The sequence below is a fragment of the Eurytemora carolleeae genome, unplaced genomic scaffold (genome assembly GCF_000591075.1).
Source record: "Eurytemora carolleeae unplaced genomic scaffold, Eaff_2.0 scaffold129, whole genome shotgun sequence".
Classification (NCBI taxonomy): domain Eukaryota; kingdom Metazoa; phylum Arthropoda; class Copepoda; order Calanoida; family Temoridae; genus Eurytemora; species Eurytemora carolleeae.
This window is the reverse complement of record NW_019396235.1, coordinates 207,461-215,476: the sequence shown is the minus strand read 5'-3', so window position 1 is coordinate 215,476 and position 8,016 is coordinate 207,461. Positions and strand designations below refer to the sequence as shown.

Here is an 8,016-nt window from a genome sequence, read left to right as displayed (position 1 = left end):
TAATTTCTAAATCAACCAATTTTAACTCCGCCTTAAATGCAAATATTTCAAAACACTCGTTTTTTAAATAAATGTTAGAAATATCCATTTTAGATCTCTTTTAATTTATTATAGTGACTTTACAAGTCAACAAAAATATTTTTACTCTTGTTAGATTTGATGAACTCAATCTGTCTATTTCTCCATATTTGAAAATAGATTATGAATTTTCAAAAGTGTGTTAGCAGATTTCCAAAAAAATGCCTTGTTTTGACAAACATTTTATTCTTCATGTTTAAATTCTGGTCTTCTCACCGTTTTCCATGATCTTAAAGCTTATCTAAAATTCATACTATTTATCCTCAAGTAACTTTTACAGAGAACACACAATTAAAAATAATCAAATTTCAGCAAGGAAAATATGTATTTCTAGTTAATAAGAAAAAAGTTAAACCAGGTGTAAAGCAATCTCAACTTAACTTTCTCAGTTCATACAGTGTGTGTAAAAAACCAGGGGTTATCGATGTTTTTGTCAAAATTTTCGGATTTTAGGCATAAATAAACAAATAAAATGTGATAAAAAAAATCAAAAATATATTTGGAATGTTAAAAAAGAAATCCGAGAAACCAATTTTTTGGAAAAAATAACTTTTTGAAAAATTGTGGGGAAAATGTTTATTCTATTGTTTTCAAAATTCCATAAAAAATTCTTCAAAACTTTTTTGAGATATAACGCTTATTTGTATTTTTAAAGTCATAACAGTTCTAAGATTATAATTTGATAACACTTGCTACAGATTTCCACTCGAATTTATTTGCGGATTTTTTTAGCTATATCTCAAATTTTTTATGAATTTTTATGAAATTTTGGAAAAAATAGAAAACACATTTTACGAACGCTTTTTTCAAAAAAAAAATTTTTTTCTCAAAAAAAATGGTTTCGCGGATTTTAGTTTTTAATGTTATAAAAATATCTATTTTTTTTATCACATTTTACTTCATGCTTAAAATCCGAACAAAATAATAATATTGAAAATGTTGTCCAAAACATCGATAATCCCTGCTTTTTTTTGGACTCACCCTGTATATTAAAATATTTCGATAAAAATATGATCACCATCAGTCCTCAAACAATTCTAGATCCAAATAGGTATAAAAAAAATCCGTCTTGAAACACTAACTTCAAAATCGTAAAAATGTGTTAGAAAAGAAACGAATGACATATTTCTATATCCGACCTCTCTTAATGATGCAGGATTTTTAATAACACATGCGCTGGCCCATTTCTATAAAGAATCCAGAAATGTCAACATTATTAGCGGGGGCGGACTAAACCATTATCTTTGGGGTAGGGCGTAAGCGTGCCAAAAAAAATGTTGCCCCCACCCTCTAAAAATTTAACCAAAAGCAGTAAATTCCTATTTCTTATTTGCTAAAAAATATAAGTCTACAAACTCCAGTTCTCCCACTTTCTATCTGTAAACTCCAGTTCTCACACTTTCTATCTGTAAACTTTAGTTCTCACACTTTCTATCTGTAAACTCCAGTTCTCTCACTTTAGTTCTCACACTTTCTATCTGTAAACTCTAGTTCTCACACTTTCTATCTGTAAACTCCAGTTCTCCCACTTTCTATCTTCTGTAGTCAGCACCTAGATCCTAAGAGTAGTTTAATATTGAATATAACTAATATCGTCTTACTCACTTCTACTTTGTTTATACGGTATATTTGAATGTGTACACTCAATACTCATGACTCCGTTGTAGTCGGAGGAGTCGGATTCCGGAGACACGTAAACAGTACAATCAATCATTTTACAATAAACTCGGTCTTTTTTATGAGACTGTGGTAATTTCAAATGAAAAAAAGGGAGCACATGCTTGATAAACAATGGTACCTACTAGGCGCGGATACAGAGGGGGGGGGGGCAAAGGGTCGATAGAGAAAAAAAACGTTTTTTGACCATATGCTTGCCCAAATTTCAATGTTTTTTAACTCCGGTTTTCACGCAAATTTTATTGTTACTTATATCAAAATGCCTTTAAAATTTGGTTTTCACTTATATTAGTGATTTGTTTAACATTTTTTATCTTTGAATCTAATTTGAGGGAGCAAATGATAGTATTTTATACAATGAAACCCTTAATAACGAATACATCGGAAGAATTTATCAAATGTCGTCTTGACAATTTTTCAATGAGTTTTTACTATATTTTGTAAATTTTATTATTTGCGAAAATAAATAAATAGCCATATGCGGGAACAGTTTTAAAGAGTTTCATATCATTTAATTAAAAAACTAGATATCTGCAACATTCCATTCTCAGAAAGTGAAGAATACGACATTTGATGAATTCTTTCGATGTATTCGTTATTAAGGGTTTCACTGTATAAAAGTGTTTTTTTTCTTGAATGAGATATTCTCGACTTACTTTACTTGCCATTCTTTTATACGTCAATATTTTTCTTGCCTAAGATGCCTGAGTGAAAATTGAAAAATTTGAAAGTACAGTTCTAAGGTGGCAATATTTTTACATATTTAAGAGTAATTTGCTATTTTGAGCATTTAAAATACTTACTCCCAATGTTAATTCCTTCACAACTTTTGCTCGGTACTCCCCAACATCCCAGTTTTATTAGGAGTTTGACCCCCCCCCCTTTCAAAAAGCTGGATCCGCCCCTGCACTACCTACCCTTAAAAACTAAATCTGAGCATTAATGTGTAAGATAATGCTGTTTTTTTTTATCTTGAAAAGTGTTTAATTCTGATAATTTCTGCATTGTTTTTGTAGCGGTGAGCACAATTGTCTTTTTGAAAAATTATTTATTAAATTGAACTGAACAAGAATACATTCCGAAAATTGGAGAATTTTTTAACACAAATTTTATTAAGATTTTAAGGGTACCGTTGTGAATTGGACATGATTCTCTATTATTAGAGGGTAACTTGAAATTACGTTTAGGATTTTTAGATTTTAAAAAAATTTTAAGTGAAAAATATGTTGTTGTCAATCTTGTAACCCCCCACACCCCTTCATGACATGGAGTAAAATATTTAAACCCAAAAAGCACTGAATTGAGTTTGAGAGGAAAATTCCTCAGGACAAATCAACCCAAACCTGGTCCCTCCCTCCCCCTGCTCCAGCCGCCTTATATAGTGTTGCCCCCTACAGCGGCTGACCAGCCAGCTGGCCCTAGGATTAAGAAATGGCGGGAAGGAGAAACAAGCCAGTTGTGCATCAGTCCTCAGAGAGTAAAGGATGAAGAAATTCGCCAACTCCCCACAGTGGTAGGATGGACAATCTTAGATCAGCAGCCCGATTGCCAAAGTACCGCCGAAATGTGACTTGATCTAATTTCTTCGTACGCATAACTTGTTATTGGTTAAGATCAGGATACTCCTTCATTGCCTAAAAATGTCTAATTTCATAACATTTTCATAGTCTGTTTTCACTTTTCAATTGAATTTAAGAATATTATTGTTTTCAGAATAATGAGAAATTAAGGAAGAATATTATTGTTTGTGAGAGATATCCAGCAGCCTACTCTGTGTTTTAAGAAAGGTAAAGTAGATTAACCTTAGAGTTCATTTTACTGATTATATACAGGGTCCAAAAAGAAAACGGTATTATCGATGTTTGGATAAAATTTTCTAAACTTTTGTTTGCTCCAGAATTTAGGCATAAACAATTTAAATTTTTTTTGAATAAAAAATAGTTCTAGAACATTGAAATAAATATCCGCGAACCAATTTTTTTCTGAAAAAGTGAAATTTTTTGAAAAATTGTAGTTAAAATGTTGATTATATTATTTTTCAATATTTCGTAAAAATTCATCAAAAATTAAATTAGATAACAAAAAATTTAAGAGGAAATCTACAGTAAATGTTATCAAAAAAATACCTTAGAACTGTGATGAAATATGAAATATTTGTGACAAGTGTTAATTTAAACACAATTCTGACTCCAGTCTGTATAACCCCAAAACCTAAAAATACTGAAGTCTCTATAAAGGTATACGTATTAATAGGTATTTTTACATACATATTTGTATGCTCAACTTTTGGGTAAAGAACTTATGTACAGTTACGTATTTTTACGTATTTTTTATACCTAGCAGTTTTTTTTAAATGCTTTGGTTTTCCAGAAATGTACTTTTAATAAAAATTACGAATACTTTTTAACAAGTAATTTTTCAAATTTTTATTTTACGTATTTTTACGTATTATTTATGTTTTTTCTTTGCTTAAAAATTGTGTTTTTTAAAGAGTTTAAAAGTTTGATGCAAACCTAAAAATATGTATATTTTCGTAAATTTCATACCCAGTTTTTTTTAAATGCTTTGGTTTTCCAGAAATGTACTTTTAATAAAAATTACGAATACTTTTTAACAAGTAATTTTTCAAATTTTTATTTTACGTATTTTTACGTATTATTTATGTTTTTTCTTTGCTTAAAAATTGTGTTTTTTAAAGAGTTTAAAAGTTTGATGCAAACCTAAAAATATGTATATTTTCGTAAATTTCATAACCAGGGGCGGATACGGGGGGGGGGCGGGGGGACATTCGCCACCCTCTGACAGATTCAGGGAGTGGCGTAGCCCCCCCCCTGAATTTGGAATTTTTTGTTCCTATTTTCAGAATAGCTTCTCAATAGTATGCTTAAGGGAAATAAACCACGTGCAAAACAGGAAAAATATCTGTCTTAATAAACTTTAATGTGTGAAAAGTTAAAAATCTGGTTTTTTAGTCTTTAGTCATTAATTTTGACTCTTTTTGAGTCTTTTAAGTCAAAAAAATTTTCCCCTGCAGCGCGATTTTTTGTTCCTAATTATGAATTTTTTGTTCCTTAAAAATCTTGCCCCCCCCCCTTTCTTAAATCCTGTATCCGCCCATGTAATCATAACAAGTATTTTTCAAAGTTTTGAGGTTTTTATTCTACGTATTTTTAAATATTTTTTCGGTTTTTTCTTCACTTAAAAAAAATGTATTTTTTAGAGTTCTTAATTGTTTGATACAAGCCTAAAAATACTTATATTTTCGTAAATTTCATACCAAATAATTTTTTTAAGTTTTTATTTTTTATTTTATGTATTGTTTTTTCTTAACCTAAATTTTTTATTTTTTTAAGAGTTTAAAAGTTTTATGCAAACCTAAAATTACGTATATTTTCGTAAATATCATACCAAGTAATTTTTCTAAGTTTTAAGGGTTTTTTAACGTATTTTTTTGGGTTTTTTCTTCACATAAAAAAATTGTATTTTTTAGAGTATTTAATTGTTTGATGCAAACTTAAAAATACGTATATTCTCGTAAATTTCATACCAAGTAATTTTTCAAAGTTTTTAGTTTTATTTTACGTATTTTTACGTATTGTTTAGATTTATTCTTAACCTAAAAAATTTTATTTTACGTATTTTTACGTATTTTTTCGGTTTTCGGGGTTTTCTTCACTTAATAAATTGTTTTTAGAGTTTAAAAGTTTGAGACAAACCTAAAAATATGGATATTTTCGTGAATTTCATACTAAGTAATAAGTTTGAATTTGAAAATATCTTATGATCTTTATAAGAGAATTGTTCTGTAAGAAATTTAAGGCAAACATTTTGGTAAATGCAATGTTCCAAAATTGCTATCATTTTTGAGTAAATTAATGTTTTCATTAGAATCAATTAAGTAAATTCTCAATTTTTTGATAAATTTACTTTTTTTTTAACCAATAAACATTATTTAAATGGTTACTAGTCATTTTAAATTTGTAATATACACTATACAGCAAATAGGTTGTCAAGTACAATAGATGGCAACACAGAATGCGTACACTTTCATTACAGCTGATTAAACGTCATAAGTGTCAACACGAATTTTCTGTCTGACAAAACTATAAATAAAAGTGATATTGTTAGACTAAAGTGCTTATCTTTTAGTGAAATTAGTGCAATTTTATGTGTTCTTTATTTCTGTTTTTACACTTTTTCATTTAACGTTCTATAGACTAAATAACAGGGTTGAAACTGATATTGTACGGAACCCTTTAACATTGTAATTCGAAAGTATAACGTTAAAACATATTTCAGAAATGTTTAATGATATCTTTGGAGAAGTGCTCTGGAAAGGTCTAATCGAGGATAAACCCCCAGATCCAGGGGAANAGCCACCAAACGAGTGAAAAAATACTCTATCTAATTTTGAGTTGTATTTATTTTTTACGTATTCCTACAAAGACGACATTTATCTCCACCAAATCTTGGAAATCCTACCAACTAATTAGAGGACATGTCGTCTTTCTTTTTTCATTTGCCACATATGACGTTGTGCGCAGTTGGTCGATTTTTGTGTTGCCATCTATTGTACTTGTCAACCTATTTGCTATACAGTTATGATGAGACTTAAGAGTCGACTGTAGTGAATTTATGCATCTGATTTATTAAATCCATGAGTAAACTGTACAGTTGTTTCTTACTTTGTCAAATCATTAAAAAAGCCATTAAATCCATAAATTTTAGGCAAAATAATAGTTTTAACAACTGGAGTCGTCATACTTTAAGAGTTTTTCTTTGAATGAGTGAATGCTAAAAAGTTTGCAAAATGTACGCATATTAGGCAGTGTGCTTGAGAGCTTAGGCAGTCCACGGTTATAAGCCTAAAAGGAGGGATATGAGTATTTAGGAAAAGTCCGAAAATTTTAACAGTCTGAGACCAATATTATTTAAGTTATGTAAGAAAAACTACAAGGGGCGGGGTGTCAAATTGCCCCCTCCCCCCCCCCAGCAGGACCTAGATTAATGAGAAGGGTAAAGTAGAAGATCACATAAGTGTTGAATATTAAGAATTCCATATGAGATATTTGGTGATTATTGAGAATTTAACAAATAATAAAGTAGAATAGCAAAGACGACATTGTTCTGTAATTTCCTTATGACTGTAGTCATGTTTTTTGTCTGTGCCACGAAAGAGTGCAGCGTGTAATACCGAACTCGTCTGCAAAGCAGTGCGACTGCAGCTTTCTCATGCCAGACCAGCGCCATCTCCCTTCCCTTTTTTCCTATTCAGTATTCCCTGCATACATCGCATACAGTCCACTTACCTTGCTTGTACTTCACTTTATATCTCGCTTCAAACAAAACTAGCAGAAAAAAAAACATGTTTCTAAACACTAATTTATTTATGTTCTTCACTCTTAAGTTTAAGCTTTGAAAAGTTTGATAGCTCTAGGTTCTATGGAGAGGAATCCCCCCCCCTTCTTATCCCACTTGCCGCCCATAACCCCATTTGTGAAATGTCGTCTCTGAATTATGAATGTCGTCTTTTATGTAGTTCGAGTTTAGTAGGCTGATTCCGACAATCCGATTACTAGAAGCTCTGTAGCTAGCAGACGGAATTTTTTTATCTTCTAGACTTCTAAATAATAAAACAAGACAAGTTCGTATTATATGTTGCGTATACACGGCTGGACCGATTGGGCTAAATTTTTTGTGGACACTCATGGGTGGCCGGGGGTTACTTATAGGCCATAAAGAGAAATTCGAAATTTTGTTCCACGGGCAACGCTGGGCCCTTCAGCTAGTAGATAATAATTTATCTGGCGGTGTTTTAAGTCTTTATTAACGTGTCTTAATGTAATTATACATTATATGGGAAAGGGAAAAAAAATCCAGTCCAAAAATCGTTCACTAGGAAAGACCCGGGATCAATAACAATGGTCTCCTGGAAAATTCAGAATAGCTTGATCAAAATTATAGGAATAGCAATATAACAAATTAAAGTTTAAGCCAATTTTTTTTTGTGGGGGGAGGGGAGGGGGCTGAAAACATTAACTAATGATAAAGTAAATTATTGCTTGAATAAAGGTGAAGACTTTGTCCTAAACTAAAATCTATTCTGAATGAGGTTAATTCTACTCCTTCATAGCAGAGGAAGCAACAGCTTATACAACCAATATCTTTCATTCTGCATTCATTATGTAAACGTAAACATGTAGGTTATTGCAACTGTAAATTATGAGGCATTTTTCTGGGACAGCATAGAGTACACCCTCG

General features: G+C 30.8%; 1 protein-coding gene across 2 annotated transcripts in view; it reads left to right on the top strand.

The window, feature by feature from the left end:
* Nucleotides 1-3,451: 3,451 nt before the first annotated feature.
* LOC111698994 (aflatoxin B1 aldehyde reductase member 4) overlaps nucleotides 3,452-8,016 on the top strand; it is a 10,634-nt gene continuing 6,069 nt past the window's right edge. The window contains exon 1 of one of the 2 annotated variants that reach the window (XM_023469507.1): nucleotides 3,452-3,542. The gene's annotated coding sequence lies outside the window, so the exon portion shown is untranslated. The remainder of the gene's footprint in view (nucleotides 3,543-8,016) is intronic. The other variant, XM_023469506.1, reaches the window with a different exon arrangement.